A 24,060-nucleotide genomic window follows, 5' to 3' on the forward strand; every position below is an offset into this window, starting at 1 on the left:
CTGTGCTGACAACTCAGAGCCCACAGCCTGTTTCAGATTCTGTGTCTCTCTCTCTGCCCGTCCCCTGCTTGCATTCTGTCTCTGTCTCTCTCAAAAATAAATATTAAAAAAATTTTTAATAAATAAATAGGGAAAAAATGAAGTGGGGATCATGTCTGGGCTGGTTGAAGTTTCTGAGGCAGAATGAGGAGAAACTACAATGAATCAGGGTTTGCATACCATTGAGAGCAGGGATGATTCTGCCTGTGGATATTCGTAGTAAAAGATGGGTGTAGTAAAGCAGATCTAGGGGAATCACTGGTAAGAAAGCAGTGGCCATTCAAAGCAGGGGTTGTTCTGGCATTTTATAACCACAAGCCAGACTTTGGAAGAAATGTGATTTTCTGTGACTTTGCTCTTGGCTTTACCTGGGTCTGTTCTGCCAGCCCGGGGAACAGCAGGGCTGCTTTCACTCCCTTTCAATCTGAGCTTACTTTCATTCTTTCAGGCCTGGATAAGTTTTAACTCTTTCAAATAACTTTTGCCCATTTAAACACTCTCTTTTAAATCATGCTAATGTCATATGTCTACATTTCCTCTGCTACGGTAACGTGACCACCCACCACACATGGGATCAGAGGCCCCGCCAAGTTCAATGGGGCCATATGCAGGGCAACTGCAGGATGCCTCATTAAAACAATTGGAGTCAAATAAAACTCAGAAGTGACTTCTTCCTGGCAAAAGTGGAGCCAACCTCTGCTTGCTGTAGCATGACCAACTTCTTGTGACTGGTATCAGAGAACCTTTATCTCTAATGAGGCCCAAAGCATTCACTAAGAGAAAGTGCTTATTAGTTCCTTATCTCTCACTTCTTAAAAAAAGAGACAAAAAAAGGAAAACCACTTGGAGCCAAGCTATCGTGGCTAATGAAAAATAATTCCTATACTCTAGTGGTCCTCAGACTTTAATGTGCTGCAGAAACACCTGTAGGTCTTGCTGAACACCAGACTGTGGAGCACCTACTGTGCTTCAGTAGGCTCCAAGAATTCACATCGTTAACAAGTTCCCAGGAGATACTGATGGTGCTGGTGCAGGGACCACATTTGAGAGCCACTTCTGTAACTCTTAGTACTGCCACCTTCTACACGTTTGCACTTTCTGTTCTTCCTGCTTGAAATGCCTTCCCTGCTCTCCATCTAACTGATGGCTTGTCTTAATTTGGTATGCCTCCTTTGTGGCCATTGTATTAGCTAGTTACTGCTGCATGACGAAGGACCCCAGGGAGGACCCCCAGAATGGTGGTTTGAGGTGTTCAGGGCAACCATTCCCCAACAAAGACCCTTATTAAACTGGTCAAAATTAATAAAGTCAATTGTTCAAAATCTCTGGAGATTGATTGAGGGGTTTACAACAAATTGAGAAACCTTAATCCTGCAAAATGTGTGGACACGTAACAAGAAGAGTAGAAATCTGTGATATTCAAGCCAGGGATTGTAGCCATCTTCCCACAGCTCTGCCTTCTGGAAGAACTGTTTCAGTGAACTTGGCAACCAAGTGGCAGTTCACGTCTCTCCCAGATCTCTGGGGGTGAAACAGGTATTCCTGCTGGTTTTGTCAGACAGCGAACATGAGCAGATTCCATTTTCCATATCTCTATGCTGTAGAAGACCTATAACAAGTAAGTGGGAGCAGTTAGGTGGCATTCGTTTCCTTACTCACAACTTCTACTACATAGAGAAGATCTTTCATTAGGAAGCCACTGAAGAATAGAACCCGCCTCTCTAATACAGCTCTGTGTCGCAGAAGAGATGCTGTGGTGGGCTCAGCAGATGAATGGCAGTTCCCTTCTTCCCCAGGGATGAAGACCTATTCTGGCAACCAGGAAATTTCAGATCTCATCCTCTTTGGGTCTGTGTTGCCGAAGATCCATACTGGGGACAAACTTGGGAGTGGCAGCAGCCTGGCATGGGACCACCTTCCAGCACCCACTCCCCACTATCAGTACGTACAGCTCCTACTCCGTAAGGGGGACCCAGGTGGAGCAATCAGTCAAGAGTGAGCTCCTTAGTAGCAGAACCTGAAACACCTTTTTAAAGTCCCCATAGAATATTCACCAATATTGACCATATCCTGAATCATAAAACAAATCTTAACAAATTTTAAAAGTGTGAAACCATATAGAGTATATTCTGTCCATAGTGGAATCAAACTAAAAATAAATAATAAAACGACACTTAAAAATCTTCAAACATTTGAAAAATTAGCAGCACGTGGTTACAAAATTCAAACTTGTCTGTGCACCTGATGCATAGTAAGCCAATGTCTGAAATATTGGTTTTGAAGCAAAGAAAGCTTTATGGTCAGAAGAGCAGTCCAATGAGAAGGCAGAGAATCATTCCCCAAAGCAGCCTTGCTCTGTTGAGCCTACAGATAGCTTATCCACATAAGAGGAAGGTAAGGGGTTTCTTGAAACCAGGGATGGGGAGGCTTGAAACAGTCTGGAGGTAAGCATTCTTTTGCAAAATGGGACACTATTTAGGACCTGGTACAATCAGATATGTCAAGACAAATTTTACCATCCTGTCCCCATTAGGTTTCTACAATCACTGGGTAAGTAAGGAATAGGGGTAATGATTGGTCAAGCATGATGTCAAGAGGTGCAAAGAGCATAATTAAGTAGGGAGCTAAACAGAACATGGAGCTAAGTTAACAATCAAACTAATAAAACCATAGTTCTGTTCATGCTTTCAAAACAGGTCCATGAACCAAGCATCCAGCCTCAACACTTCTTAATCATCAATGTGTGGGGCTTGGATAGTGGAGCATGCAACTCTCAATCTCAGGGTTGTGAGCTCAGGCCCCATGTTGGGCATGGAGCCTACTTTAAAAAAAAAAAGAATTATCATGGGTCAAAGAGGAAGTCTCAAAAGAGATTTAAAAAAAGTAAATAGAACTGAATTACAATGAAAACATATCAAAATTTCTGAGATGCAATTAAGCAAAGCTAAAAGGAAAATTTATAGCACTGAACATTCAGATTAGAAGAGAGAAAAGGCCTCAAATCAATAATTTAAGTTTCTACTTCAAGAAAACAGAAAAATAGCAAAAGAAGAGAAAAATAAGCCCAAATCAAGCAGAAAGAAAATTATAAAGATAAGAATAGGTATCATGGAATTGAAAACAGAAAAACAGAGAAAATTAATGAGACAAAAAGCGGGTTCTTTAAAACAAATCATTGTCATTGATGCACTTTTAGAATTAGTGAAAAAAAATTCTAGCCTGGGAACTGAGATTTTTAAAATCATCCCAGGGGAGTCAATGTGCACCCAGGGTTCAAAGCCACAGGTAAAGGATTTCAGGTCAGCTTGTGCTGGTTCCTCGGGCTGATGAGAGAAGAGTTTGGGGTGCAGGGAAAATGCTCCACGTATCCAACAGCTCCTCTACATATCCAAGGTGCGTCCTTGCTAAAACACCAAGCCTTCTCCATGACCGTGATTCCAGTTAAATTCTGAGATATGCTTACAGCTCAGTCCTCTCTGGGTCTCCATTTCCTTGCTGTGAAATGGAGATAATAGTACTTATCTTGAAGGACTAGTGTGAAGATTAAATTATATGATGTGTACAAAGTGTCCAGTCCAGTGCTTGACAGATAACCATTTTTGGCTATCAAGTAACAGAAAACCCAACACAAGGACATTTATTGTCTCACAAAAGAGTGGTCCTAAAGGTTAATCTCAAGGACACAGGATCTTTGGGCTCTTGCATCCACTGTATTGAGACTTACCTTTTGGGTTTACAAGATGGCCTCAAAAGCAGATGGGACAATGTTGAGCTGAAGAACAGTCTTTCCTCCCCTGTGTTGTCAACACCAAAATACTACCCCAAACCGCCCAGCTCTTTGTGTCTCATGGGCCAGAATGGAATCATACCTTATGTCCAAATCAATGCCTCAGAAAGGATAACATTGCCATAAACAGCTTAGAAAAGGGAGAGTTTTAAAAATAAAAACAAATACAAAAAAAAAAAAAAAAAAGGGTGCCCAGATCCCACTCCCAGAGATTGAGTAAATTGGGGATGAGCCTGAGCACAGGTGGATTTTCAAAGCTTCAAGATAACTCCCAACGTGCAGTCATTCCTGAGAATCACTGGCTTTGGCTCTCCTGTGAATAATGTCGTCATCCATTTAACGAGAGAAACTGCCGTGAATAGCCCATACTGGTTGCCACAGTCTCTTTGTGTTAGACCCTCCATTTCCGAAGGAGTGGTGATTGGCTTTGCAATCATAGTCTGCATTTTTTAAAATTTTTTTTTAACGTTTATTTATTTTTGAGACAGAGAGAGACAGAGCATGAACGGGGGATGGTCAGAGAGAGGGAGACACAGAATCTGAAACAGGCTCCAGGCTCTGAGCTGTCAGCACAGAGCCCGACGCGGGGCTTGAACTCACGGACTGCGAGATCATGACCTGAGCCGAAGTCGGACGCTTAACCGACCGAGCCACCCAGGCGCCCCTCATAGTCTGCATTTTAACACGATCCCCAGGTGACTCTGATGACCAGGTAAGTGTGAGAAGTGCTGGTGTAAAAGATACCTCTGCATGATCTCCCTGTCTCAAACCTGCAGCTCCGTCTTCAACTGTTTCTAGTCTTACCCCCAGCTTTTCCCTGGGTTCATGTAATCATGACTTCCAATGTCTTGCTACCTGGGAACATACAGCACTCCATCTCGCTTTGCCAGATAGACTGACTGAGTCTTTAGAGCATCTAGGGTGAGACGCCACCAGGTGATAGACTTCAGGTGAGAATACTTTGTTACGGTCTTGATAAATATGTGACACTTCCTTCAATAGGTCAAGGCCCTTCTGGGGTGCTTTGAGGAGTCAAAATTGAATAATGCATGGACTTTCTTGCCAAGCTTGCAAAGTAGAAGGGCCAAATAACAAAAATATGACAACAATAAGTACATTTACAGAACTTTAAACCTACAAGATGATTTTATTTCTACATGGTCCTTGCAAAAACAGGCTTAAAGAAGTTACCTGGTTGTTTAAGTCCATTCATCTCAGTGTGTGCTAAGTTTGGCTCTGAGAACCAGGACTTTTGACCACAAACCAGGATTTCCAGATAAAATACAGGAAACCCAGTTAAATTCTAATTTCGATGAATATTTTTTAGTATAAGTATGTCACATGAAATATTTGAGAGACATTCCAAACATTTATATATTATTTATCTGAAATTCCAATTTAAATGAGTATCCTATATTTTTATCTGGAAACCCTATTTCACAACCCGTTTTTCTCTAGCAGAATGTGATGGGTGCTGGTTATTTTCACTTAACCAAATTCCTTTCCTTCCTTCATGATCCTAGTACCCAGCATAGCCATTATAGTACATTATAATAGTACTATCTACTGCTGAGGCACTGAGGTAACTGCCGCTAATAGCTTGAAGCTATGAAATGGAAGGTCTGTAGAGTCTTTCAATGTGACATCCCTCCTGTCTGCCCTTGAGGCATCATCATGACAAAGGCCCCCAAGATTGGGGACCACATTGGGCTTCCAGTGATGCTTCAGACCCAGGCCCTCAAAATGGTCAAGGGCATGATGCTTCCTGATGAGGTCTGGGGAGAATTGGGTTAACGTATACAACCTGTTATTTCCCTTATAAGTTCTGAACCAGTTGAGAGAGAGACACAGAACTTAGGAAGATGGAGGTCAAAATAATCATCTTGAACACACACTTAGCATTTACAATTCTGTGTTCGGATGGGGATGTTGAAGGTGTGAATCCAAGGGACTGATTTCTGAAACAACACACTATGGATCTGACATTTTAACTTTAAAACCAAATCCTTCAAAAGTTATTTTGTGCTCCGGCCATCTCTTAGGATTATCATCCTCATTAGTTCGTTAACGGTGGTTTTGCTCTATTTTAGTCTGTAGTCCCAACCCCCTGATCTCTCTTCTTCTTGCCCACTCTGCACACTGTTGTCAGCCCCATCTGCCCTAAGCCTTGTTTCAACAACACCACTCCCCTCCTCAAAAACCTTCAATGGCTCCCTGTTTTCAGTTCTTCACATCTCAATTCTTCCGGCCCCTTCAAAGCTCTCTGTCATCTGTCTTAACCCACACCTGAGTCTTGCTCACCTGCCCCTCTGCTCTTCATTCTCACTCACTGAGCTGATCCCCACTTTAAACCTGTTCCACTCACACTTCTCCCTGGGACAGCCTCTTTTCTCGAACTTCCACACCTTCCCTGTCTCTGCAAATTCAGCTCCAGTCCATTGATTTCCTCCTCCTTTAAACCCAAATGGCAAGTTTTTACTCTGAGAAACATATTAGCCTCTTTGTGCCATCATTTATCCCTCACTGTTTCTTTTCTCCCCCAGTAAATCTCTAAGAATAGAGACTACATCTTGTGAAATTTCTATATTCCCCATTGCACAAGCCCATTGTGGAGAGTGACTGAGAGATCCCTGATTGCTTGCTTGTTAATTACCTAAAAACTAGTCTCTCCAAACTCAGGATCAGGATTTGATGTGGATTTGATGAACACACCTATACTCTCCATATTCCTTTGCTTACTGATGTGTAAACATTTGTCTTTATATCCTACAGGTTTTTTTTTAAGGTTTTATTTATTTTTGACAGAGAGAGAGGAGAGAGAGGGAGAGAGAGAGAGAGAACATGAGGAGAGGAAGAGCATAGAGAAAGGGAGACAGAGAATCCCAAGCAGGCTCCACAGTCAGTGCAGAGCCCAATGTGGGGCTTGAATTCATCAACTGTGAGATCATGGCCTGAGCTGAAATCAAGAGTTGGCTGCTTAACCTACTGAGCCAGCCAGGTGCCCCTTAACATCATACAGTTTTAAATGAAAGCTACTATCATTTATTTGTGTATTTATTCCTGAGGACACACTGCTATTAAGCAGCAGAAACTGACCTGAACCCAGATATACTTGCCCCAAAGTCCATGATTTTAACTGCAAGTTGTTATTTGCAGTCATTATTACAGTGTGAAGAAACTAGTCTCGGTGATGCATCATTTCTCAAAGTGTAATTTTTGGGGTCCTACTAGATTTTTATGTGAAATCAAGATTCCATGGCTAAATCAGTTTGGCAAACACTGCATAGAACAAGAGTAATTTTTATTAAAGAGCTTGACACCTTTAACGAACTGAAATACATTATAAATAGTCAAAAAAGGAACATGATCCACAGGGTTCGAAATGTATTTGATTTGGGATTATTTTTCATACAACCTCTCAAAGGACCAGTGCATTCTGGAATGTGTTTTAGAAGCGTGGCTTGACAGCATACTTATATTGTCAGTTGTTTTTTGTTTTTTTTTTTTTTTTTTCCCTTTTCTGGATTCACTTCATTTCCATGTTTTTTCTCTGAAGGGGAGTACCCCGAGCCCCATTAGGCATTTCTGTTATTAAGGTTTATGACAAAGCTAGGATGACAGTTATCTCTGATTTTTAATATCTTTCTGGGTGATGGGCATGGTGTTAACTATTGACCTTTTGGGGGAAGTTGCACACTTGGGATCAAGGTCATTGGGCAACATGAATCTCCAGCTACAACTCTCCGTCATCCCTGGTGCCCTGACTCATTTGTCCCCAGAGTGCGATGCACCTAGACGAGGTGGGGTCCAGGATGTGCCAAGGGACAGAGTGCGTGTTGTAGAGCAGCAGAAGGCAGCAGGTCAGTCTGCCTGTGGCAAGCAGTGAGATGAGGTGAACAAATTGCTGGGGAAGGAAACCAGAAAAGCTTTAAGGGCACGCTCAACATTTAGCTTATTCTAAATCTATTATAAGTTATTCTTGTCCCAGTTGAAACTCATTGGATGATTTCATGTTCACTCACTTAGTCTCAGTTTTTCCTAGAAGAACAGCTGGAGCACTGGCCCCTAACTGTTTCCCTGGGTCTCAGTCCCTGAGAAGACATATCTTCAGAGCCTTAGATTGCCCCTGCCTCATGTGTCCTGCAGGTCAGGCACTTTCCCATCCAGAAATAAAACTGTGTTGGTTTTTTCTTGATTGACATTTTTGAATGACCTTTGGTGTTTAGCTTTGTAATGGATTTACTCATATATTTAGTCATTTATTCATAATATTTACTGACCACCTATTTCATGCTAAGCTCTATGCTTTGTGTTTAAAGAACAAGCAGAAGCCCAGACTTTGCCCCAAATTAGTTCCCATTTCAGGGTGGGAAACAGATACATACTATATTGCAATGGTGCACAGATAAGATGGGCACTCAAACAGAAGGAAGCACCATCTCAACATGGGTGGAGGCTTCTGGAAGAGTGTGCCAGTTGGATAATAGTTGGCCAAGCAAAGGTGGGGAAGGTGAGTATAGGGGGCGTGGGGGCTGAGGAAGGGATTCCTGGTAGAAGGGTCAAAATGAGCCCAGTGCGGAGGTGAAAAATAAAACAGAGTACATATAGAATCATTCAGCGTTAGTAAACCATTTACCAGCTCCCACACATCTACACACTTTTAAGGAAAGGCTGGAAGTAGAGAGATGGTCCCCCAGCATTGCATTATCTTCTATTGCCCATCTCTCTTTTCTGGATCTTAACTATCAAGAAATAATCACAATCTTGCAGTTGTGCAAGATCTCAGGTCTTGTGATAGATTTTTTTCCTATTCCACTTACCGATTAATGAAGCCTCAGAAACGAGTTCAGACCTCTTCCATGGTTAACACTCAGGAGAAAGTCTCATTTCAGCAGTTAGGAACAACAGTGTCATTTTTCAGGGCCATATGCTTGAGATGAATCAAGGTGCCTCCATTACTAAAGTGAGTCCAGAAGCCTGAAAAATGCTTCTACAAATTCAGGAAATACTGTGCAATGAAATATTCCTTCCACAGTAGTCGAAGCAGAGTTAATACACTTCATCTTTTCAGATGTTAAGTGGTAAGCACTGGCCCTGTGTTTTCACCAGTATTCTTAAGGAAGAACAACTCTCCCCCTGAGAGGTCAAGTTTCTTCTTAAGAATCATATTCTTTTTGGGTGATACTAATAGAATTGTAATTCTTATCATAATCCTGAGAAATTGTTGGACGCAGCATAGATCTGAGTCTATGTGCTGCAAAAACAGAAATAAAACATGGATAATCAATCGTAGCCCCAAATCCTGCAATCTACAATTTTAAATGGTGGTACAGGAAATTAGAAGTCCTTTCTGATAAACATGAATCAAATTAATATATTTGATTCAAATTAATGAAATATATATATTTCATATAAATTATGAAAACATGAATCAAATTAATATACCACCTTTAGGTGCCAGAGAAAAAGTGGGATGGTAAAATGGCAAAAGCCCATAGATTTTGTTTTCTGTTTTCTTAACTTTATTGAGATATACTCAATATATGACACTGTGTAAGTTTAAGATGTTCAGTGTGATGATTTGATACCTGTATATATCTGAAATGTTTACCACAATAAGGTTAGGTAACATCCTTCACCTGGCATAATTGCTATTTTGTTGTCATTATAGTGAGAAGGTGAAAGCAACATTCTCATAGCAAGTTTCAAATACACAATACAGTATTATCAACTATAGTCACCATGCTGTGCATTAGGTCCCTGGAACTTAATCATTGTATAGCTGAAAGTTTATACCCTTTGACCAACATCTCCCTACTGCCTCCACCCCTAAGCCCCTGGCAACCATTCTACTCTGCTTCTATGAGTTCTATGCCTTTAGATTCCACATATAAGTGAGATCATACAGTATTTGTCTTTCCTTGTCAGATTTATTTCACTTAGCATAGTGCCCTCAAGGCCCATCCATATTGCTGCAAATGGCAGGATATTTTATGGCTGAATAATGTTCCATTATATATACCACATTTCCTTTAGCCATTCATTTTTTGATGGCCACTTAGGTTGTTTCCATGTTTTGGCTATTGTGAATAATGCCGCATTGAATATGAGAGTATAACTATCTCTTCAAAACAGTTATTTCATTACGTGGGATTAATGAAGTGGGACAAATGAAACCATGTTTTAACATCAGAAAACATGGATTGGAACAGAGATCTACTTAGCCATAATATGACTTAGGGGTGTCATTTGACCTCTCTGTGCCTCAGGTTCTTCATAGATAAAGGAAGGATAAGATCACCTGTTTTTGTACAATAACTTTGATGGTTAAAGATACTTGTAAAACACAGAATAATACTTGGCAGATACTCATTCTTAAATAAGGAGCAGCTCATGCCTCAGTTAGGATTCCATCCCTAAGCATCTAATGTATGTAATTACTTTTAAATTGACTTGTGAAATAGCTATGTCTCCCGCTCATTGCTGTCTTGAAGATATGAGTTCTGAACTTTCATTTTACCCTTAGTTGCATCTAATTCCCTATGGTGTCTTCAACAATAAACAGGTTGCCTTATATTAATTCCTAGGAGGTTTTTTATCCAGGTTCTCTGTACATTAAGACAAAATGAATCTTCATCCCTCATTTATTTTAGAGAATCAAATGACCTCACTAGGGCTGGAGGATGAGAGGAAAATGAAAATAAATGGTGCATAAATTTGACCAGTTAGCAACTTGCAGAAGCTGTCTCTCCAAGCATAATGCTGAGCAGCCCTTTCCAAGTTATGTCATGCTTTTTTGAGTTCAGGAGCTGTATTTCTCTGGAGAAGAAGAAGAAGAAGGAACTCAACCATTGCTCCTTTAACACAATTTTCTAATTCCAGTTTATGTATCCCTGGGGCACCTCAGCCAGAGTTCTCCATATGCCTCTTGGTGGATGGTTATTTCCATGGACTAATTTCTTCTAGAGATGGATAATATCTCAGCCCCATTCCTAGGCTTGCTGGGGCATAGAGGACCTTGAATTAAAGGTGTGCCCCTAAAAATGCAAATACCTCTGGAAGATAATTAGCCTTACCCTTCACATTTAACTTACTAAAAAGGATTTTATTTGGGATGGGGCACAAAATATGAAAACATGAAGGCCCCAGGAGAAAGATCATCATGAAAGGACTGAAGGAAACTTCCAAAGGACCAGAATTAGAGGAAGTTGACCACGCCACTGTGAATATTTATGTGGCTGGGAAAATGTAATTGTGTTCTGATTCTGATTCCCTGGTCTTCCACCCAGCCCTTACCATGAAGAGGGTTCTGAGTTAACCAGCCTGAGGAGGCTCCTGCCTTGCTCAACTTATTCTCTTGGTTTTTTTTTTGGGGGGGGGGGGGGTGGTGGTGTACATAATTGGAAAGAAATGGGTATAAAAAAGACAAAAAGTCTAAAAGTGGTACCAGGTGGTGTGTTTTCTGTGCTACTTTGAAAAGAGAATTGTGGGTGTAGCTACAAAAGTATAGCAATTAATGGGCTAGAAAGTGGGTTTTTCATAAGTGTCCCTGTGGTCAACATGTTTCTGTCTGGTATTTAAGAAATACAAGACAGGGCAAAGTCATTTTGGATTTCCTTGTAGATATATTGACTGTGCTTCTTGGATTTTGACACTTCTCCAAGACTGGGCCACCTGGGTGACTTTATAAAAGTGGCAATGACACCATGCAACTAAAGACCAAGTGATTTTACTGTAGAAGTGGCAGGGTTTGGAGCAGGAGGCCAGTCTTGACTGCGTCATTCATAGTTGCATGAAGGAGGAAACAATCCCTTCTACTCACTGGGTCACTTTCGTGGCAATGTCAGCAACCTCCCTTCTTCGTTCTATCATTGGCCAAGAAATCAGCGAATCAATCAGTTGTCTCCTAATTCAAAATCAGAAGGTCTGGGCTCTTGGCAAACATGGCAATTTGAAGATGTATAATTTAGTGCCACTTCCTCTAAGGACTGTAAAGGACTAATAAATGAGGATAAACCATGAGGAAAGGGGAGAGATTGAGCATCATATGCAGAGAAGTGGAGTGACCCAGAAGGGATAAAAAGACTGAAGTCAAATTTTAGAGATAAAAAACTATAATATCTAAGAAGAAAATTGCACTGGATGAGATTAATAGGTCAGTGCTGCAGAATAAAAGATTAGTAAATCGAAAGACACAGTGAGAGAAACTACCCAGAATGAAACAAAGAGAAAAAAAGAGACTAGGATTTTCCAGAATTAATGACAGATCTGGGAAGCCCAGAGAGCAGTATGCAGGTTTTATACACACACACACACACACACACACACACACACACACACACGCAAGCACACAGCACACCACGTTCTGCTTATGTTGCAAAAACTGTGGTTTTCTCTAGCTTAGTGAATAGATTTGTCAAGTCACCAGATTGTGACCTGAAACTAATGTAATACTGTGTGTCAACTATACTTCAATAAAAAATAAACTAATAAAACTGTGGTTTCCCCAAAAAATGAACATCTCTGCAAAAGCCATCACATATCTGTAGTTGTCAGCATAAAGAAAGTCAAGGAAGAAGTCGGTAACTTACAAGATAACATTCGATGTTTAATCAATTTAGGGGACTGGTGCTTGCATGGTAATGTGGGTAGTTTATTTCAGGGTGCAGAGCCCTTTCTGTCTGTTATGCAGCTATGTAAGCTGGTGACAGGGCAGGTGACAGCTGCTTCCTTACCTACCTAGAGGCTGCTGGTCCAAAGACTCAAGTGCCTTAGTGGCCAGGGTCAGCTCTCAAAGCAGACAAGAGAAAAAGCAGGGGATCACCCAAGAGCTCAAGACATTGTACTGCTGGCCCTCTCGCCTTGCACCTCCGACACCCAAACCAGCCCAGGTTGGACATCAGGGCCCTCTCACAAGGGAACTAGCAGAGAACAGAGACCCAGTTTCCCCTCCAGCCTTAAAGAAAGCAGTGTTTGCTTCAATTCACAGGAGGATGGCAGACGTGGGGTTGGGAGTGAATAGTCCAAACGCATGGGGGGTTGAAAAGACTCAAACTGCTACATGTCAGTTACCCGATTTTAACTGTGCTCTTTCAAATTCCCCTTCCCTATCTCTTGGGCAGATATACGTTTCCTAAATATACCAAGTTATTTAAGTCCAGCCTGGATTAAACCCTTGCCCTTCTAATTTAGATCTCACACCCTCTGTATGAGTTTGCTGGGGCTGCTGTAACAAAGTACAGACTGAAAGGCTTAAACAACAGAACTTTGCTCTCCCACGATCATGGAAGCTGGGAGTCTGAGCTCAAGGTGCTGGCAGGATTGGTTTCTTGTGGTGCTGCTCTCATTGGCTTGTAGATGGCCATCTTATCCTTGAGTCTTCACATGGTCTTCCTTCTTTGTGTCTGTGTCCTAATCTCCTCTAGTTATAAGGCTTACAGTCATACAGTATTAGGGCTCCCTCTCATGACCTTATTTAACTTTAATTACTTCTTGAAAGACCCTGTGCCCACATCCAGTTACATTCTGAGGTACCGGGGTTTATGACTTCAACATATGAATTGGGGGGGGGGACACAGTGCGGCCTATAATACCATTCTTTCTTTTCCAAGTGCATGCATGAGGAGGTGTCTTGGGAAAGGGGAGAAGGTGGCCTGGGTCTGGATACCACCACTTGCTCTTTAATGGCACCTAACTCCTCTGGCATTTGGGTTTGGGAATAACAATGGGGGAAGGGTAAGTATCTTTTTATCTAACAGCCAGCAGTTGGTGTCCTCTGCTGCTTTTCCTGCTAGTACTCCCTGGCATCCACAAGAGCTCTTCAGAGGTCTATGGTGAGCAGCCTTTCCGAACAGCTCCCCGAGAGCTGGCTCAACTTCTATCCCCACTGGTCTCTACACCTCCCAGAAGCCTCAACACCTCTCAAGTGCCAGAGATGCCTCACCATACATGCAGCCTTCCTTGACTCCATCCAGCACAGGGATTTGAGCTTGGTCATCTCCAAGCTCCTAGAAACTGTGTTTCCTTGGCGACCCATGATGGCCATGCAGGCTTCTCCAGTTCCCTGTTCAGAGTGGCACAGGGGTAAACGTGTTTGTCCATAGTGTCAGCAGACATCTCACTAGTTAATAAAATGCAAAGGCAGGTAACCCACATCTTAGAAGGTCCAAGGGAGGTGTCTAGCCCCAACTGATCGCTCATTAAAATAAGAGGAGTTTATTTCCCTCTGGCCTTTGTCTGGGCTTTCAGCACCAATCTCTATGCACTGAGAAAGGCCCTACTCTGCTTATCCTTGCACTGAAACCATCACTGCCAGGGGAGCAGTCAGAATCTAGCATGGCTTATCCTTGCTGTGAGGAAGTCTCCTTGGGAGTCTAGAGAAGTGAGTTAACAAGGGATCAGTACTGAGGATGAGTTCAATATGGTAAGGTCCGAACTATATTTTGAGACTGACTTACAGTAACAATCTCTGAATCTCTACCTTCCTTCCTTCTATCGTACCATGACTCATCTTGATACTTTAAGTTATAACAAAGACTTTGCACTCAATTCCCAAGCCTTGGTGATGGAATCTTAAGCACTTGTGAGGCTTGAGAATGATTTGACACAACAAAGGAGCTTTATTATTACAAGATGGATTCTAGAGTCTCAACAAACAAACAAACAAACAAACAAACAAACAAACAAACACCCCAGATAAGTCCTGCCCCTGTTCCTGTATGAATTCGAGTCAATAAAAATTTCACGGGGAACTTTAGTGACATAATCACACGGTGAGAATAGCCCTGGATTTAGTTTCAGAAGACCTTGATGTTATATTCTTCCCCACTCCCCTGTCCTCAGCTGTGAGACATTGACTGGTAACCCAATAAAATGAAATACCTGCTATTTCACATGGTTTCTGCGCTAATAGATCATATCATATTTATTATATATTGAAAAGGCTTTAAAAGCAAATTCTGTATAAAATTGAAAAATGGTCACACATGTTATTACCAGACAATGGTCAATGACCCAGACATGCATGGCCTTCTGACATTTGCAGAGTGCTTAAATTATCATGTAACTTTTACTATGAAGCAGCTTGAATCCAGAAGGTGAGAAAGGTCTCTTGCCTTCCAGCTCTGCCTGCTTTCCATCACATTGCACATTCAGGTATGCATAAGCAATTGCTTAATCACAAATGACTGCAATAACACACCAAAATCAAAACACGTTTTTTGGTTTTTATTTCACATTACAATAATATATCTTCCTTTATACTTTGTTCATCAGTTGCTGATCGACCTGAAAGAAGGCCAGCATCCCAGAAGTAGGTTCCTGTGCCTTCTGGCATGAGTCTTCCCAAGCAGTATGATTGGAGAAGAAAATCATGTTATGCTAACTTAAGCCACATCCTCTCCCCCTTCTGCCTCTCAACTTTGTAAGCTGATAAGGAAGGGTGAGTGCTCTCTCCTTTGGTACCAGCAGGCAGTTCAAACCACACAACCCCTAGTCTGCTAACTGGAACCCTCACCCCATCCCCTTATCACCACAAAATACAGCCTTGATGTGAAAGAGAAAGGATTTCGTTGTTAGAACCCAGCTTGAAAGCCACTATCACTTTGAATCCCCATCTACTAACAGACTGTGATGTGACAAGTACTGTTTTAGGCTTCAGAGACATAGTAAAAAAAAGACAGATGTGAGACACAGATAATCATTAAATCAATTACTCTAAAACATCGTGGCAAATAAGTTCTATGAAGACAAGTAAAAAAAGGGTCAGGAGTGACAGGGAATGGGGAGAATCATTGTAGAAAGAGTCACAGAGAAGTCTTCTGTAGGTTAATATCTGAGCACAGAACTGAAAGAAGTGAAAAAGTGACCCCCACAGAGATCTGGGGCCAGGTTTTTCAGGAAGAGGAAACAGCAAATGCGAAAGTCCAGACAGAATCATGCTTGGTATGGACACAGACCAGCAAGAGGCTAGTGTTGCTGGAGCATGAAGATGGGGAAAATGGCAGGGAACTCAGGGAGGGCCAGGGGCCTGAGCATATAGAGACTCTGGACTTTACTCTAATTATGATATGGAGCCAAAGGAAGGTTGCCAAAATTATATGATCTGACCTTATAACTGGGCAGGTCCCTTTCTTCTCTGAGGAGACTTGACCATGGAGTGGGAAGTAGAGTGAAGGCAGGAGGAAGATCCATTGGGACATTGCAGTGTCCAGGAGAGCATGAAGGTTGCTTCATAGGAGTGAGGGGGTGAAGGAAGGGAGAGGGGGTGGTAGAATTTAAGGCTGGATTACATGTGGGATACAAGAGAAACTGAGGCATCGGGGCTGAGCCTAATGCTACCATGATATGAACACTGGAGGGAGAAGACTGGGGGTGGGGTACCCCAAGTTCTGGGGCTGACTTGTTAAATTTGAGAACCCAACAGACATCCAGGTACACCATGGATCTATGAGCCTGGAGTTCAGGGGAGGACCAAGGGGGAGTTCATTTCTGAAGACTTCAGCATATAGATGGCATTTATACTTATAACCATGCATCAGTTGAGATCCCCCATCTCTATAGATAGAGAAGAGAGCTGAGGACAGAGTCTTTGTGAAATCCCAGCCTTGAGCTTAGGAAGAAAAGAGGACCCAGCGAGGGGAGCAGCAGATAGGAGAATCAAGGAGAGTAGGAGTAGCCAAGCAAAGAATGGGATTCATGAAGGAGAGAGTGAGCAACGGAGTCAAGTCTACTGAGATCAGAGGAAGAAGTCCATAGAGAATGAGCTATTGGATTTCCCAACATGGGGGTCAAGGGTGACCTCAACAAAAGCCTATTTAATGGGTGAACAAATGCCTGACAGAAGTGAGTTGAATAGAAGGGGGGGGGGGGTGGACACAATGAACACAGTCTTCCAGGAGCTTTGCTGGAAAGCTCTGTAGCTGGAGGGTAATGTGGGGTCAAAGAGGGTCTTTTGTCTTTAACACTGGAAATATTTCAGCACGTTTATGTGTTGATGTAATGAGCCACTAGAGAGGATAAAACACACAGTAGGTAGGGGAGCGGGAGGAGTCTGCTTGCTGGAACAAAGTCCAACTGTGGATAAAAGATGGCTAGGGGCTCCACTGCACAAAGGGGTGTGGCAATGCTCTCCTTTCTCAGTAGCACAGACAGGACAATCAGAAGGAAGGACAGTAGAGTCAATGGGTTCAAGTGCATGTGGATGGGTAGAGCTGCCAGCAGGAGCATGGGAGAGTCTTTTCTGATTGCTTTTCTTATTTAGGTATAATAGATTCAAGATCATCTTCTGAGAATCAGGAGAGGAACAAGGCAACTGGATTTTGAGAAAAGAGAAAGTATGAAATAGTTCTCTAGGATAGGGTGTTAAAACCAAAATTCAACTAAGTGAATTTGAAGATCGAATTGGCTTTATTAAAACACCTCATGAATCAGCAGCATCCCATCTAGCAAGTAGAGGGGAGCCCCTCTGAGCAAAACAAAATGAAGATTTTTAAAGGCAGAGAGAGGGCATAAAAAAAAAAAGAAAGGAATTTATTAGCAAGGAATGCATTGTTTAGGCAAGGTTTGTCCTTCAAAGGGGAGCAGAAGGGGTGTATCAGTAAATTTTCCTAGTATTGACCTGGAAATTCTACATTGACTGGCTAAAGGTTACATTCACAGGAGGTGGAAACTGTCTTGGTTTGCTGAGTTGGGGCCTGAACCTAACTGATGCCATTTTGAGCCTATGGTTTCCTTTTTAATAAAGGGAAGAGTGGATAGACCAGTAGATGAAGTCCTGGAAGCCCACTGGGAGTGTGTGGTTATAATTGTAAAGCAAAGTGAGTCAGATTGGTGGTGTTTGGGCCCCAAGTGGGCAAGGGATGGAATGTAACTAGTCCTGGGGTATGGTGTGCAAGTTTGATAAAAAAGCGAAGGGAGTCTAGAGTGATCAGAATGGAGGGTCATGAAACATGAATCCTCACTTCACTCCTTGCAGCTTGAATGGCCTGAGAAACAGTGAAAAGGTCAATGAGCCCCAAATGGTTGGTGAGCAGATATCAGAGTGTTAAAAAGGAAACCACAAGCCCAAAATGGCATCACTTAGTCCAAACTCCCAAATTGGGGCTTAATACATAATCCAGTTGCAGTTTCAACCTCCCCCATAAATGTAGTTTTAATAGGCCAGTCAGGAATTTTCTGATAGGCACCAATGAATCTGCCACATGGGTCCTCTCCATCCCCCAAACAAAAATAAGGTAATCGGCATGATAAGACCCTCTGCTCTTATCATGAGGGAAAGTGACTTTGTCTGGAATTATTCTTTTCTTCTGCTAATAACTTTCTTGTCATATCCTTCTAGAAAGACCTTCCATTTTAGACACCTCAGAGTTCTCCTCTACTTGCTAGATGGGATGCCACTGATTCATGAGTTGTTTTAATAAAGCCAATTATATCTTCGAATTTACTTGGCTGAATATTTGCTGTTTAACAAAAGGGAAAAATAAGAGTTGGTGTTCAGGGAGTAGAGCTCTGTGGGTCAACTTAGATCCTACTTGAATTTGGGGTGAGGTGTGGGTGAGGGGGTCCATTTTACAATGAGCAGGTAAAGCGGTGCTCTTCAATCCTGTCAGACAATGTGAAGCCAAGAACATTCCATGAGATGTTCCACTTCATGTTTAAGAAGTACTAAACTTATTTTATAGTAATGAAAGCCTTGTAATAAAGCATAATAAAAACATTTAACACTGAGCACCTACCACGTGCTAGGCATTTGAGTGAACCTGACTGATGCCATCTTGGACAAATCTGCCATGATGACTGCTCCATGACCGGAAGCGTTCTTGAGCACAGCATCCCCCCATTCTCTCTTTTTGTTTAACCACACCATCAAGTACACCCTGGGAAAATAAAGTCCTTGATCTGCTCTGGAGATATGTCTATGATTCTCAAATATTCCCTCCCCGCCGATCTTCCATGACTCTTGCATGACTACATAAAAGCAGGTTTTACAAGAGGGGACATTGTAGAGATCTACTGGTCCCATAGCCTCCCAAGACATGCTTCTGTTCACTGGTCTCCTTAAAAACCATTTCTCATCAAACTGGACTTGGCCTTTTCCTTCAGTCCTTATGGATACTTTGGCCTTTGGAGGTCATTTTGCACATCCTTTTCATGGAACAGCCTTGTTTTGAGTACTAAATCAATGAATCTTTACAAGACCCTCATGCGATTGTTGTTCTCATTTTGCAGTTAAGAAGACTGGTAAAAGAGATTGACTGGCCTTTTCAATGTGTGAACTCTAATATACAAGCCACGATCATTGTTTGTTGGAAGTAGTTGTATGGTGTTGATACTTCACAAAACTATCTCCTTGTGTGTAGTAGAAAGGGACTTATGGAAAGCGTGAACTGTTCATTTTGGGGAATATTATACTAATGAGATAAGGATCCTGGGCTTTGGGAAACACCACATTCTTCTTAGCTTTTGCTTATGTTTTAAGAAATGTCCTCTTCGTTCACCTTAGGATTTGTGAAGTTGATTTAGAATAGATCAGCTTGACAAGGTTGGGTTACGGCAATGATTTCCAAGGAGGGCAGGGACAGACCCTATAGGACATCTCAGAAATTACTGAGAATTTTTTGGTTACCTCAATGACTAAATAAGGAGAGGAATACTGCTGGCATCCATGGGGTTCAGGAAAGCTAGATATTCTACAAGGCAGAGGGCTTTCATGTAGCTGTGAAACCTACTTAAATTTAAGCATACACTTTTGTCCAGTTTTAGCTGAGGTTTTCTAGTAATACACCAAATTTACTAGAAGAGCAATTCTTTTTTAAACTGAGGGAATATTGTACTTTGCTTTGATTGGAATTTTACCAAGTTGTTCACTATTTTAGAAAATCCTCACTCTGCCTGTAGTATTTCAGTTACCAAGGCAACATACAGTATTAGTATACTATGTACCAGTTGTATTCACCATGACACCTCTTTGTCAGATGTTATTAGAGAAGTCTCACATATTTTTGGAATCTGGCTAAGGGAAAGTTGAATTGGGGATATATTTACTGGTATACATTTATATACCTGCAGTTATTTCCATCCACAGTTATGGTTGTCTATCCAGGAAACAGAGGACCTGTGTGAATACTGGCCTCCCGCCCAGTGATGTGATGTGAAGTTGCAGGGCCAGAGAACATAATATGATATGAATGTTACATATGGAGTCTATCCTTGAATGAGGTATTTAAGTAGTTCTGGAAGAAACAGAACTTAATATTGTAGGGGCCAAGGGCAGCCTGCCCCAAATTATGCCCCTTTGGCATATTGATTATTTGAAGTAAAAGTTACTTAGAAAACAGCCAGTATAAAGACATTCAAACCTCCTCTGTCCCCCTGAAAGCAGGAAATAAATCTCTCATGTGAAAAATACCCTCCCTGGGAATGCAAGCTTGTGCAGCCACTCTGGAAAACAGTATGGAGGTCCCTCAAAAAACTAAAAATAGAACTACCCTATGATCCAGCAATTGCACTACTAGGTATTAACCAAGGATACAGGTGTGCTGTTTCAAAGGGACACATGCACCCCCATGTTTATAGCAGCACTATCAATAATAGCCAAAGTATGGAAAGGGCCCAAATGTCCATCGATGGATGAATGGACAAAGAAGAGATGGTATATATATACAATGGAGTATTACTCAACAATCAAAAAGAATGAAATCTTGCCATTTGCAACTATGTGGATGGAACTGGAGGGTATTATGCTAAGTGAAATTAGTCAGAGAAAGACAAATATCATATGACTTCACTCATATGAGGACTTTAAGAGACAAAACAAATGAACATAAGGGAAGGAAAACAAAAATAATATAAAAACAGGGAGAGGGACAAAACATAAGAGACTCTTAAATATGGAGAACAAACAGAAGGTTACTGGAGGGGGTACCGGAGGGGGGATCCGGGCTAAATGGGTAAGAGGCATTAAGGAATCTGCTCCTGAAATCATTGTTGCACTATATGCTAATTTGGATGTAAATTAAAAAAATTTTTTTTTAAATCAAACAGAGACAATCAGATGCAGAGATAATAAAGACTGTTCTTTCCAAAATCAAAAAAGAAAGAAAGAAAGAAAGAAAGAAAGAAAGAAAGAAAGAAAGAAAGAAAAATACTCTCCCTATGCTAACAAGTAAAACGGCATCCTTATCACTAGAGATGAAGACTTTAAAGCTGATAAAGCTGTGGAAATAAACCTTGTTACTTTTTATTCTAAATTTCTACCTTAGCTGGAATTCCATTTAGAATTTCTTACTAAAAGCTCCCAAACGTCTATTTTCTTTATCCTGTCAATTTCTTATAAACGTATTGTCTTTTGGTCTACAGTGTATAAACTCTGCCTGCCTTGGTCATTTCCTTAGGCTTCAATTTCAGTATTGGGCCTCCATGTACACTTAGTATAACTTTGGATTTTTTTCCTGTTAATTTGTCTCGTGTCAGTTTAATTCCTAAACCAGGGAGAATAATGCTCGGAAGTGGGATAAAGAAGGAAATTTCTTCCTCCTCAACAATACATACAAGCCAGAAGTTAGTCTATGATATCATATAGACATGTCAGAGTGTTAATTAATAGAAATATTATGTTATTTTTCTGGATTTTGTGATGCTTGTGGTAGTTGTCAGCTTTTTAAAATTGGTAATTTGCAAAAAATTAAAGATAGATAAAATATAAAATTCATAATTTGTTACTACTTGTCCATTCTAATTAAATGTCTACTTTCATGCCCACTTTTATATTCATAATTTTGTATTTTTTAAACTTTATATTTGGTCAAAATGTCATCATAATATTTATACAGGCCAATCTCTACTCAACACAGAAATTATACTTTATTTCTTCCTTTTTTGTAGGTTTATATTGTATTACTTAGCAAATTATAAGGACAGGAAAGATAGTATAATAAACTTACTCTTCCTGCCATATCATAGTCAATGACATTTTAAAAAACATTTGTTGAATGCCGATTCTGTGTAGGCATTATTCTAGGAGATATCTCATTTAATCCCTAAACAAAAATTTGCAAAGTCTCTCAAATGGGGTCTTAGGACCGCTTCACACTCTTTTTTTCCCTATAATTTTTTTCTAGTTTTGTTGAAAAATAATTGACATACATTACTGTATAAGTTTAAGGCATACAATGGTTTGATTTACATATGCTGTGAAATGATTACCATAATAGGTTCAGCTAACATCCATCCTCTCATAAATACAACAAAAAGAAAGAAGAAAAGAAAAAAGAAAAAAAAATTCTCCTTAAGGTAAGAAAGATCGTATATCTTTTGCTATTAATTTTTTGGCTTATTTTTTAAATTCCACATGTAAGTGACATTGTTTAAAAAAATTTTTTTTTAATGTTTATTTATTTTTGAGAGAGACAGGGCATGAGCGGGGGAGGGGCAGAGAGCGAGGGAGACGCAGAATCTGAAGCAGGCTCCAGGCTCTGAGCTGCCAGCACAGAGCCTTATGTGGGCTTGAACTCATGAACTGCAAGAACTTGACCTGAGCTGACTTAACCGACTGAGCCACCCAGGTGCCCCTAAGTGACATATTCTTAAAGAGAACCTCCAAGATTGAGTGTTTCAGGCCCCATAAAACATACCTCCTCCCAAATAAAAGTTTATCAGAGGATTCTCCTAATTTTGTCTCTACCACCTCGTCTCCACTGCACCCTGCCTCACTGCTAGTTAGCCATTTCATTAATTTCTGATTTCCTCTGTGATTTTTGCAAAATTAAGCAAATATGAATACACACATATATGTATTCTTATTTAACCTTTTATTTTACACCAAAGGCGGCATGCTTGTGTTCATTATTCTTATGCAAACAAAAATTCTTTAAGTTGTCAAGTATATCATTTTCACTTGATTTTCTGGATTTTTAGTAATAGTCATCAAAGACTTTTTCCATTTTTGGGTTATAAAGAAATTGTCAATATTTTCTTCTAGTACTTTTAGTTTTCAATTTTTAATTTGATATAAACCATAAAGTACATGTCCAATTTTATCTATTTTCAAGTGGCTGTCTGATTGTCCTAACACCATTTATTAAAAAGTCCACCCCTTCCCCCAGTGACTGAGATGCCATCTTAAGCATACACTAACGTTTGTATGTACTTGGCTCTATTTGTAGATAAATTCTGAACTTGCTGCTCCATTGACCTACTTGCCTATTCATGCACCAATAGCACACTATTTTAATATCTGATAGGGGCTAGCTGTCCCCTCAGTCTACCATTCTTGCTGTTTATTTCATCATAAAAACTTTTGAGAATCAACCTGTCTAGCCTCAGAAAATAATTGGTTTTTAAAATTAAGATAGTGTTAAATTTTACACATGAACTTGGAGAAAATGGACATCTCTGTATAGCAATGTTTTTGCATATTAGCAACACCTGAGTATCTTGAAGAAAATACCAGTTCCTGGTTTCTTCTCCAGGAATTTAATTTGACTGGGGATGGACCCCCAAATAGTTGCAATGTTTGAAGACTCCCAGGTGGTTCTAATGAACAGCCAAAGTTGGGAGTCATACGCCTAGTCCACAGGTATGTGGATACACATTATTTGTGTCTGTTTGGTTGCCGAGAGGCAGCAAGTTAGTCCAGGTGTCCCAAAAGGGCTATTGCTTTCTTAACTCAAATTGTGAGTGCTGTGTAGGCAGAACTCTGGAGCCCAGCACCTGCATTTTACAATAAGATTCTGCTGATACCGGGTTAAGCACTTTTGCAAATTTGTACCACGCTTAACCAGGTGAAATGACTTTCACCTTTCTGTTTTTGTCTCTTGTGATCACTGCTCTATCCACAGAGCCTAGAATAGTTCCTGGTACATAGCAGGCTCTCGATAAATACGTGCCATATGAATTAATTGCATAGTCCTGCGCTGAAATGACAGCCAGTGAATACCGGACGACCCTGCATCATTTTTAATTCTAACATCGGATCACTGAAACACATTTCTATTTCTGACTGAAAAAGCCATGACCTCTTTTATAATGACTGGGTCTGCGGCAATATATAGCGCATACCTCGAATTAACCTCCTCCATCCACCCCCAACTCTCCAAAGATGAAAACCTGCCCTAATAAGGTAGCACCGAAACCTGGTTCCGGGTCACGTGAAGCGAGTGGCACCGGCAGACAGAAGGCAGACCCTCCCTCGCTCCTGCGCACAGCTTCTGCGCCGGTTTCTTGAGGAGCGTACG

The 24,060-nt window shown here is 41.0% G+C and overlaps 2 long non-coding RNA genes across 2 annotated transcripts; both read right to left on the reverse strand.

Annotated features, from left to right (window-relative positions):
• Window positions 1-1,332: 1,332 nt before the first annotated feature.
• Window positions 1,333-24,054, reverse strand: LOC121016421 (uncharacterized). The gene is made up of 2 exons (XR_005784268.1): window positions 23,959-24,054; window positions 1,333-1,648 (listed from the first exon to the last, which is right to left on the reverse strand). It is a non-coding gene; the product is annotated as an uncharacterized LOC121016421 (long non-coding RNA).
• Window positions 7,109-9,705, reverse strand: LOC121016420 (uncharacterized). The gene is made up of 2 exons (XR_005784267.1): window positions 8,647-9,705; window positions 7,109-7,730 (listed from the first exon to the last, which is right to left on the reverse strand). It is a non-coding gene; the product is annotated as an uncharacterized LOC121016420 (long non-coding RNA).
• Window positions 24,055-24,060: the final 6 nt, after the last annotated feature.

This window comes from Herpailurus yagouaroundi, unplaced genomic scaffold, assembly GCF_014898765.1.
Source record: "Herpailurus yagouaroundi ecotype Mexico unplaced genomic scaffold, PumYag 210, whole genome shotgun sequence".
Taxonomy (NCBI): Eukaryota; Metazoa; Chordata; class Mammalia; order Carnivora; family Felidae; genus Herpailurus; species Herpailurus yagouaroundi.